The sequence below is a fragment of the Argiope bruennichi genome, chromosome 6 (genome assembly GCF_947563725.1).
Source record: "Argiope bruennichi chromosome 6, qqArgBrue1.1, whole genome shotgun sequence".
Taxonomy (NCBI): Eukaryota; Metazoa; Arthropoda; class Arachnida; order Araneae; family Araneidae; genus Argiope; species Argiope bruennichi.
The window spans coordinates 44,693,869-44,705,823 of NC_079156.1; the positions used below are offsets into that span (position 1 = coordinate 44,693,869).

At 29.2% G+C, this 11,955-nt stretch overlaps 1 non-coding gene across 1 annotated transcript; it reads right to left on the reverse strand.

The window, feature by feature from the left end:
- Positions 1-11,428: 11,428 nt before the first annotated feature.
- Trnaf-gaa (transfer RNA phenylalanine (anticodon GAA)) lies at positions 11,429-11,501 on the reverse strand. Its single transcript has one exon. It is a non-coding gene; the product is annotated as a tRNA-Phe (tRNA).
- Positions 11,502-11,955: the final 454 nt, after the last annotated feature.

The window sequence follows — 11,955 nt, forward strand, 5'->3', positions numbered from 1 at the left end:
AATGTGACAATTTTGAAAATTATTGTTTCTATTTAGATCAAAGCACCATTCGTCTCTCCGAACAACATCTGCCTCCCTCTAAAGATTAGAAATTATCTGCTGAGACATGATCAGAAAGGACAATCTGAACTTAAATTTAATAATCATCCTTTGCATAGTTTATTTTCTTGTTTAAGAAGTATAGAGAAAATTTTGTAATCGTCAAAAAATTTCGTTCCCGAAATTTTGGCAAATCTCCATTTATTATTTTTATTTAATTGCATCTGGTGAATTTCTGAATTTCACTAGAATATATATTTTTTTAAGCATAGAGTTCGCCTTTGTATTATATTGGTTTCCAATTCAAATTCTCATCTTTCTAATAAATAATAATCTATTAATTATTTTTTCAAATGATATAAAAATATACTTATAAATTCATAGGAAATGGAATAGAAATGTCGTGATTTTAGAATTAATATGGTTAAATGAATAGCTGTCATGATAGAATTAATATGTTTTACATTGGTTTCCAATTGAAATTCTCATCTTTCTAATAAATAATAATCTATAAATTATTTTTTCAAATGATATAAAAATATACTTATAATTTTTTTGGAAATGGAATAGAAATGGCATGATTTTAGAATTAATATGATCGATTCTTAATCAGAACTGAATGCATTTGAAAAACTTGTTTAAAAAAATGTATTATTCAGTCAAATTCGATGAAAATATATTACAATTTCGCTTATACCAACTACGTGAATTTAAATATTCATAAAGTACGATTTCTGTTCTATAATACAGGGGTGTTTGTGCTCCGGGGATTTTGAACTTCGATACGCGGAAATTCCGGGGATCGTCGTTCAAAAGGAAGTAGGAATAATAATGAATTATTTATTTTGATCTGGGTAATTTTGTTTGCTTTGAAAGCAGAAAACGCAAGGTCAGTGTGTGTGGTGAAAACTTTTCCTTTCTTTCTCCAAAGGCAGTGATAATGCGTGAAAAGGGGGAAAAAAACTTCTTTTTTGTTCTTTAATTATTGCGAGTTATGACTCATTCCCCCTCTTCTCGGACATTCTCTTCTGGATTCTTTTCGGCAAGTAGGCGCGGCAGAAAAAAAAGGGAGAGACTTCGTTCGACCAGATGTGCGATCACTTGACCTGGGTTCAAAGGTCTTTATTTTGCAAAATTAATGGTTATTAATTTTGCAAAAAAATTAATTCATTGAACTTTTATAATTAGGTCATTCAATACTTCATAATCGTAATTTTTCATTTCTCCCCCCCCCCTTCTCGAAACTCCAAAATGTCGGTAGTAAGTCCGTAAAAGTTTCAGGGGATTTTTTGGGGTCCCACAAACACCCCTGATAATATTCGAAGCTATTTGAATAGTTTAAATTAAATGGCATTGCATAAAATGAGCTAATTTCTTTGTTCTATGGATAAAAAAAAAATGGATATGCTACCGATAAAGTTTGAAAAGTATTTTACATTTTGCCTTTCATTATTTATTTTTTTTACATATTTTTGAAAAAAAGAATTTTTTATGAACATTATTCTTATTATTTTTTCTGGATAACTCTGTATATTTTTTTCGAATCCATGTTTTTTTAAATAAAAGGGCGTAATGACCTTCTTTTTATACTTTACCTAAATAATATTTATCATTACAGATACATAAAATGTCTAGGGAAAGTATATAACATTATTCTCACAATTAATACTTCGTCTCAAATACTCAAGCATTCCATAGAAAACCGGCATTTCATAAATTACCATAAACAGAAAAATGAAAAATGGGGAGAGGGGAAGGAATGGCAAGAGGCTATTCTGAAAACTGTTGTTTTCTGATAATGTAAGCAGCTTTTTCTTTTTGATTAGTAACGAGCGAACACCATAATAAAATATGTTATTTTTTAAAATCAAAATTTGGTTTTATTTATACTATTCCCATTCTCTTCTTTTTTATTAAAAGTTGTTCGATCACTTTTAAGACAGCTTCAACGGGCTGGCATTCTTCCACAAGCCATAATTGAGACCTGTACAGAATGACTGTGCAATACCTCAAACGGATACAGTTGAAAATCAACCATCATTTTATAGATTCCGGGTTCACAATAGTACACTTTGCCCAAATGTTAGCAATGTGATATGATATGCAAATTACTTGCTCGTGAATTCATTCTAATCCGTTGCACAACAAATTATTTAGAATATAGACATAAATTCTGGAAAAACATTAGAAATTTTTTCTGTACTTTTTTTGATGCGAACACTGTCTTCAACCGTGTATTTGGGAATTGATTTCCAATTACTTAACTGTATCCTATGTTAGTCACCAGATATTACGAGATTTTTCAGCTGATATGTTAATTTTAGAACTAAAAAAAATTAAATATTGTTTGAATGAGAAATAAAATTTATATTGTCACATGATAATCTGAAATTTGATTTAGTCAATTCCGATTTATTTAATTCTAACATTTATACTTGAATGGAGATAGGAAATGAATATTGGTAATAATAAAACTGGATAATGTTTGGATATTGCATAATATTTAATAGGATAAAATTTAAAAAGTAATATAATCCTACATAAGAAATAAACGGAAAATTTTTAAATTGGAAAAACGACGTTTCTAATTTACACAATTAATTGGTACCATCAGATTCACAGCATGTCTAGTGAGTTAAATAGCAAAGTCAGGGAAAAGCAGTTCCGGATTCAGGTATTTTGCGACCCGAGGCATCTTGCGGCCCCCATCTTTTTATAATAATTTAGTTTCGTATTTCAATAGTTTCATAGGTAATGATTTGTTTAATTATTTTTTTAAATTTTATTAACCTTGTGAATATATTTTTTCTTTCTTTTTCTTTTTTTTACTTATCTATTATGATTTCAGATCGGTATATTCGAGTATATAGATTCCTCGATTGTATACATTATTATTGAAGCAGATATTTGCTTTTATCAATATTCTGATAGTTAAGTCAACATTATAAAACATAAAAATTTGGTCAATTATGCTTGATATAAAATATTAATGCAACATCCTAACGTGTTATCTTTCATAAAATTTGCATTTTTTACAAATTTATTAATTTGTTAACTAGGAAAATAAAGTTTTTAATCGACTTGCTTGCAGCTCTGCCTAGTTGAAAATGCGCCGATGGGAGGAAAAAAAAAGAAAAAAAAAATTATACATTTAATTTTGTCTCTGGCTCTAGAATTAGTTCTTTAGTTCTATATTTCTTTCTTTCTTTTCTTCCCCACAAATTGAGTACTACTAATAATAATGATATAAAACACACACACACATGTTTATAAGAAAAACATTAGCAAAAACACTAATAGAATAAATATTAATATAGGAATAATGCTTGCGAACTTGATTTTTACTAACAAGTGTAAGTAGAATGAACTAAAACTTAGAAATGGATGCTTTATGAAAATAAAATGTATTTTAGATTGATGAACAGATAAAAGGAAAATTGTGTTACAATACTATTTTAGATTAAACGTGAAATTTAAAAGAATGAATATTTGAATTAATACTTGCATTATATATGAAGTAAAATATGGCGCACAATTTTATGTACATAGAAAGAACAAATGTATAAATTCATTTTTTACCATGTTATCTTTTTTATTGTTTTATTAATACTTGATTTTAGTTAGAATGATATAACATCTACGAAGTGATGATTAAGAAAGAACTTTGAATAAGGAATTTATTCTGAAAAATGTCTTGATTCTTTGTATTAGAAATACAAGGAAGAAGAAAAATAGAAAAACAAGTAAGGAAAAAAGACAGAGCTATCAACGAGAATTCAAAATTTTGACAACTGCAAAAACATCTTTACAGATATCATCAGAGGCCCGTGAAAGGGTCCGAATTTCATGTATAATAGCTAGTTGAAACTTTCGCCTTTCTCTCAGGCGAAAAAAAAAAAAAAAAAAAAAAAGTGGCGGTTTCCGGTTCCACATGAGAAATTCCGAGGAAAAACACGGCTCAGTTCGCTGCCATTTTCTTCAATGTAAACAGTCTTCATTTCTATAATGTTTTATTCAAGTTATTTAATTGACGTAAATTATTTATTAACACGGAATTCGTTAACACACGTTAGTAATAAAAGCCACTTTATTAGTCTGTTGATTTATTAACTGTAAATCAGTTGTTCTTCGAATTTTATTTTTTAAATCTTTCTAGAAAAATCTAAGCTTCACTCTAAACCTATTAGTTTTAATTAACAGATATGCTCCAATTCAGCTGAAAATTAAGAACATCTTACTATCACCATTCCTAATTCTTTATAATGCGAATAGAGGATAAATGTATGGAAGTAAGCATAATGATTATTTTATATTAAAGAATAATAAATTTTTATTATTAAATAAAAGCACGCCATTTTTATCCATACATTATTTGGCTGTTACATTATCGCATGCAATGCTATTCTTAAAATTGTATTTAGTAATCCAAATGATTTTTAGAATATCAAATCATTTCTTATTTCATTTTATTTTTTAAAAAAATACTTAGTGATAAAAGATTAACGTTATTAGACTATGCGAATTTCAGTCCTGGATACAAAAGATAAGGAAAGAAGGAAATAAGCGAAGATTCATAATGGGGCAAAAATTTAAAAACTTGAATTGCTCGGCTAACCGGGCAGGTTTATTTTCATTCTTTCTAGCGCTGTCCTGGTTTAGAATCCTTTATCACCGTTAAAATTATTTATTCTTTTGTCTGCTGAATTTACGAGTTTTTTATTATTTATTTTACTGTTATCATTTTTTTTCTCTCTATATTGCCAACCAGTACCTTGATGCTGTAAAACACTCACAAATACCTATGCTGTTCAGCTGTATTAACTTTAAAAATATGACTCATAAAAAAAAGAACATTATTTCAATCAGTGCTCACTTTCAAGTACTTTTCAACAAACAATTGAATCAGTTGAGTTTACTCAACGACAAGGCAGATGTTTCTTGTCGTATCACCTTTGAGCTATCTTTACAAGGGAGTCAATTTATTATTTGATATTTTGAGCCCTTTTTTATTTTCATTACCTGAATTATACAATGTATCATAAGTTAAAGAATTATCCTTCTTCTATATCGAGATTTAATTCATCAACTTCCGTCATCTCAAGTGTGAAGGTATTCGATAAGGATTTAATATTTCTGCCCTTTATCTCTTTCAAATTTGACCTTCGCGTGTTTCTCATACTCGAGTCGAATATTTTTCGACCATCATGATTAGGGATGATGAGTTGATAAATCTTCATGCTGAAACTGAAACATTCTTTAAGTGTGTAATAGACGAAAATTATTTTTTCTCTCCCCCCCCCCTCTTTTTGAATTAAGAGTGCATTATTGAAAATTTTTACTGAAATGAGATACTACAAGTTTAAACAGTGATTAATCGAAGTATTAGTTGTATTTATATTTAGCTTTCGAAATAATTAAATCCAACTATTTCATACAAAATTAAAATTGCTGAAAAAAAATGTGTTCACTATTTAACTGATTTTCTGTGCATCATGCGTGCATCGATTTAATATATTTTAGACTTTTGATTTAAACTTGTCATTAATAGAAAATACCATTCGATACAAAAATTACACGATTCACAGAATTTTTAGTTTAATCAACTTATCCTCACAAAAGAAAGTTAACTAAATGATTATTTAATCAGATGGTTGAGAAACTGAACAACTGAATGGTCACCCAGAAAATAAAGGCAATGTATGTTTGTAATAATATTATTTGATTACTAAGATATAATAGTATTTTGAGGTATAAAATGAAGTAATAACTCTCTTTTAAAGAGAAACTAGTAACTGTAAACAGTGTGGTGAATTATAATTTAAAAAAAATCATTGTACTGATTCTTAGTGAAGTCTAGGGGATGATATGTTTGAATTTCAGTTTGTGAAAGGGAGGTAAAACCAAGAGGATTGGTCTCTCTAAAATTTTCTCACATACTTCCTAATAAAAGCTCTTCCCAAAGAACGTTTTGCGTGGAATTGGTGTACCATAGTTACAAAGTGACTATAGCGTTGAACTATAGTTTGCCGTGAATATAGCGCGTCCCTGGCGATTATTTGTTGATTAATCCCTGGCATGCTGTTATAGTAACCGAAAATCGAATTTCTGCTTTAGATATGTTTTACCCAACAAAAACTTGGCATAGAACTACAATTGTAGCCACAAAATCCCATTACAAATTTCAAAGATTTAAGAAATTGCATTTTTGAGTTACATGTTTCTGAAAGCACAGGTCGACAGATTGTCACTCACTTGCTGGATTTGACTCAAAATCCGATAGGAGTTTACGCTACAGATGTTAATTCTGTGTATCGAATTTTGTCCATATGGCTCTCTTTATGTTGTAGTTATCGTGTGAAACTATATTCGAACAGCCGAGCAGATAGACTTCTCAACGGATTTCGCTCAAAATTTGACAGATACCTGCACATTTGGTGTAAAGACTGTATACCAAATTTCAACTGTCTAGTTCCAAGCGTTTTTAGTTATCTTTGTCACAGACGGACATTTCCTAAAAAATGTGTTTTTCGAACTCAGAGAGATCTAAAACTTGGAGATTCGTCACAATCTCGAGTTCGAATTTTTTAAACAATTATTGCATTTTCTCTATCCTACAAATACGAGAAAGTAAAAAAAAAAAAAAAAAAAAAAAAGTGTTCAGAAACGCAAAGATTGTATGATTATGCCATCATTTTAATGAATTAGAACTCTGGGTATAAGAAATTTGATTATAAGAATTTTACAGCGATTCGTTTAAAATAACAAAAATTTGACAAGAAAATAAGGAATATTAAAAATATATTCTTAAGGAATGTTAATACATTAAGAAATATCAATTCGTTCAAAATGATGAAATTTGACAAGAAAATAAGGAATATTAATAATATATTCTTAAGGAATGTTAATATATTAAGAAATATCAATACACTTTTATATTCTCAAAGGAATGAAAATAAGATAAAAATTATTGATATCATTCATCGATATTTCAATTTCCAAATATATGCTATTAAATGCTAATCAATTTTGCAGGATTATATTTGGTCATAAAACTGAGTTTTGAAGAATATATTATTAACATTCTCTCGCTTTGATGTTCCATATTCATAAAATATGGAACATCAAAGCAAAAATTGCTTAGAAAGATAAAATCATAAATTACTGAGAACCTCCCTATCTGTTTAAAAGTGATGACTGTTATGAGCAAAAGAATGTCTGTTGGGAATTGAGAAAATATTTTATCGCAATCCATTTACGTAAACCAGACAGATGAAATATGCTCGAATGCTTTTTAATGCTTGTTGCCGGCAGTGTGTCCTTCATTTCAACCTTTCATTTGTTCTTCCTACTTTTTTTCTTCCTTTTTTCTTCTTTTCAAATCGTGGGTATTGTTTTTAGAACGAGACAGCTGCATTCAGTTGTTATTGTAAAATTTTATAACCAATTTATCTGAAGTTAACTAAATGAAAAAACAAAGTATTTTTATTTGTTTACAGTTCTGAAAATAGCAGTTTTTGCAAAACAGTGATAAAGTTTTTACAATATAACATTTAATACAAATGTTGAATGCATTTGCAATTAAAATAATATATTTCTATGCGTTTTATGAAATGGGGTATATTTTTAAGCAGAAGCCATTTGAATCCCATTTAAATTCATAAGAAGTTACACGTGCATTTAAAATTTTACTATTACATAAGACAACAAAATTTCGAATTCTTTCATAATATTTTTCCTTGGCTAGGATTTTTTCAATTGTTAACAAATTCCTTTTAGGAATGGTTCTCATAACAAGACTTTAAGAAAATTTCTACTTATTTTCTTTGATTAAAATACTACAAAACAAGATTACTTCTCGTTAAAAAATATATCTGAATATATATATATATATATATATATATATATATATATATATATATATATATATATATATATATATATATAACGCTTTGACTGTAATGGATTTCGAATCTTGTCGGCTAAATAATATGTAACATATTTTGGTTTAAGTAGAATGCAGGTTCGAAGCAGTGAAGAGATCTGTTAATTTTAATTTCTTTTTAACATCCATTTCGGGAAAGCATAATTATTAACAAGAAGACGCAGCGCCGCAGAAACACAGAAGGCAAAAAGGGCCGAACAAATGATCACTAGTCTTATAGGATTTCTGGCCAGGCGCCAAAGGAATACATGTGTTGACCTTTGACACCTTTTCAAGAGCAAAAGTATCACTTTCATTTGATACGTAGTACTGATGGCGCATTATTTTTACAAAGGGATTAATTAAACCGAAAGTGGAATTGGGTCACGAAATAAGACAATATATTAGAATGGAGTTACGATGGGCTAAATTAAGATAAAGTTTTGGAAATTAATTTGGATTAAATTAAGAGTTAAAAATATCATTACATATATATGTAAAGAATTCGAATCCTGTCAGCTAAATAATATGTAATGTTTTTTGGTTGAAGCAGAATGCAGGTTCAAAGACGTCGAAGAGACATGTTATATTTTTAAATTAATTTTAATATCCATTTCGTGAAAGCATAATTATTTACAAGAAGACGCAGCGCGTCACAAAAGCAGAAGTAAGTAAGAAGGCAAAGAGGGACGAACAAATGATCACTAGTCTTATATAAGATGGGATTTCCATCTGATGGAGTGGAAGCCTAGGGCGGAAAAATTCTGGAAATGCACTCATCCTTTCGCATCTCACCCCATTAGCGAGATAGAATCGTCGAAAAGTGGTAGACTTGGGTCCCTGAAACGAACAGATGTGTTCTTTATTTTTGTATTTGCACAAGAATTCATAATAAAATCTAAGGGCAACGTCGTGATGTTTCGGAATTTCGCTGTGGGACAAAGTGACCGCTAGCATCTTTACTTCATAATTTGGAATAGCAATTATAATTTGTAAATTTAGGAAAAGAATTAAATTTATTGAAAATAGTTTAGACGAGCGCATAAAACTTAATAAAAATTACTATTTTGATTATTTATGGGAGAATAGAGAACTTTAATGGAATAGCATTGCAGGTGCCCTTTACTATGGGAACTAAGGGGATTTTCACGCGTGTAGCTCATCGTAGATATAGAGGGCTGAAACAGAAATAATTTAGACAAAACTTTAATCCACCAGATTGGCAACGGAGTTAGAAATTCTCTGTCTTTTCTAATAAAATCTAAGTATAAATTTAATCAAAGGATAAATAATTGAATTTCATGTCTAAAAATGTGTTATTTTTAATTAATCCATCATAAAATAATACCACAAATTTAATCAAAACACTATATGTATCTTTCAAAATATGCCATTTTTAATTATTCTTGTCTTTTATCCAATAAATAACTGATTGTATCAAGTATTCTAACAGAGTGTGCCGAACTGCAAAACTTCAGGAAGCAGCTGCATTTAGAGGAACTGGAATCAACTAGTTGAATCCAAACCGTGCGTCACGTCAAACGATATTTATCATTAAAATAAATGTGTCACGGCGTGGACGGAATCTCGTTAATACTTAGTTTGTTCAAAAGCTCAGTATTATTGCATTTGAAATATAAAGGCAAGATTAGATTTTATCGAACAATGAGTATCACCGAAACTCTCGCATGTTTTTTAATAAAGGAGTCATCACCCCTTATTCCCGCACTTAATTACGGATCTTTTGCAAGGTTATAAACACTACAACTGTTCAAATTTGTATTCTTATCATCCCATACGTGGGAATTGTGTACTTCTTAGTACAGTAAAGAAAACTGTTACCTGTGTAATAATTGTATGTTACGAAGTATCAATCTTTGGAATGATTTTACCGAACAATCAATTTCAACGAAACTTAAACTCACATATTTTCTAATAAATATGTCATTATCTGGTCCCCTGCATATGATTAGGGATCTTTGGTAAGGCTGAAAACACTATAAGTGTTCGATTTTTTTTAAAGATTTTCATAAGTAGGAGTTGTGTGTACTTATTAGTATTGTAAAGAAAACTGATATTTTTGTAATAATTGTAAGAACCTAGCGATTGATCTCACAATTTTTTTCGATTAATTTCTGGAATGCAAATAATCGAATATGTATTTTAGATATCTTTTTATCAGCCGATAAAAAAAAAAATAAACAATTGACTCTACAATTATAGTCACATGACGAAGCACCAAATTTCCCTTCATTTAAGCCAGTATTTTTTTTTTTTTAATTATCGTGTTTATATACACTGATTGATAGAATATCAACTTTTTGATGGAATTGGTTCGAAATTTGACACGGATCTAAATTTTAGATTGATAGAATATCAACTTTTTGATGGAATTGGTTCGAAATTAGACACAGATCTAAATTTTAGATACTAAATCTATTTATCAAATTTTATCTATCCAACTCTTTGCGTTTTATATTCATTGTGTTCTCTTGTACTCAGATATGTTGACAGACAGACTTCCTCTTAACGGATTTCGTTAAATATTTTAAATGCCCGCATATGGCAAATCTCATCCGTCTAGCTAAAAAGCACTTTTGAGTTATCTTGTTCACAGACATATATATACAATTCCAAAAATTTATTTTTAGAATTTTGTGAGTTTGAAAGTGGATATTGGTCAAAATCTCGAATTTCAAGTTTTTTGCTCATTTCAAAATTTTTATTTTGTACATTATATACTTTATACATATTATAAGTAGGGAAATACAGTGTTTAATAAGCCTTAAGTTATATAAAAGCATCATACTGTAAGTAAAGAAGCTTCCAAGATTATTTTTACTATTTTTTTAAATTTGCGTTTCTTTTTTTTTTTTTTTTTTTTGTTCGAATTATCCGAAGAGTTTTCTGTATTTTTATAGAACACAGGAAATATTATGTCCAAAATTAGTTCAATAAAGTAAAATACCGTGTCACCCCCTCCTCCCTTCTTTCTATCTGTAGAATATTACTTTTGTTCATTTGTGAATATTTTATAAAACAAAAGGATTTCTAGGGAAGCTCTCAGTGAAGTTAATTTAAATCATTCTAACTACAATAACTTTCATTTGCCGAGATAATGTTCATCGCACTGTAGACAGAACAATTCATTTTTTATAAGTTATGATTTTTATTTTCGCCATTTTTTTACAATTTTTTTTATCAGATATATATTATATTACATGTGAAATGAAGGAAATATTATTATTTGAAGTTCTTGTTATTGAATATTATTATTTGATCTTCAATTTCTCTATTCGTTTCAAGCTTTTGGAAGATATTCCGTGTAAAAATTCTTATTATTCGATAATGAGAGAGAAAGAGAAAAAAAAAAAAATAAAAACGCTCTTCCCGGCGGGGAATCGAACCCCGGTCTCCCGCGTGACAGGCGGGGATACTCACCACTATACTACCGAGGATAAGAGCGCTTGCCGAAACCCGGGATCGAACCAGGGACCTTTAGATCTTCAGTCTAACGCTCTCCCAACTGAGCTATTTCGGCACGAATGGAATGGGTAGATGTGCTTTAGAGTCCGAAAGTCCCCTCGTGTCTTGCCGAAATTCACTAAAATGTGATAATAACGAATATCTTTTTTTTTTTTCTTTTTTTTTTTCTGTATGTTTTGTATCTCACTTGGTACAATGTAGGAATAAGAAACATATCTTCCACATTATGCAACTTTGATTATATTTGAAAAGGGGGAAAAAATATGAACGGATGTAGTAGTGTTTAATTATAAACGTATTTTGTATGCTTTTCATTCAGCTTTTGGCATTCAATTTCTCAAATTTAAATTCAACTCATCTTCTCTTATGCAGGTAGATTCAGAATGGGATTTTTAAAGTTTTGTATTGGCTTACAAAATATAATTATAAAATAAAAAATTAAGCATAAAAATTACAAAAAAAAAAAAAAAAAATTAAAGAGAAAAGTATTTCTATTAACATAATACTTC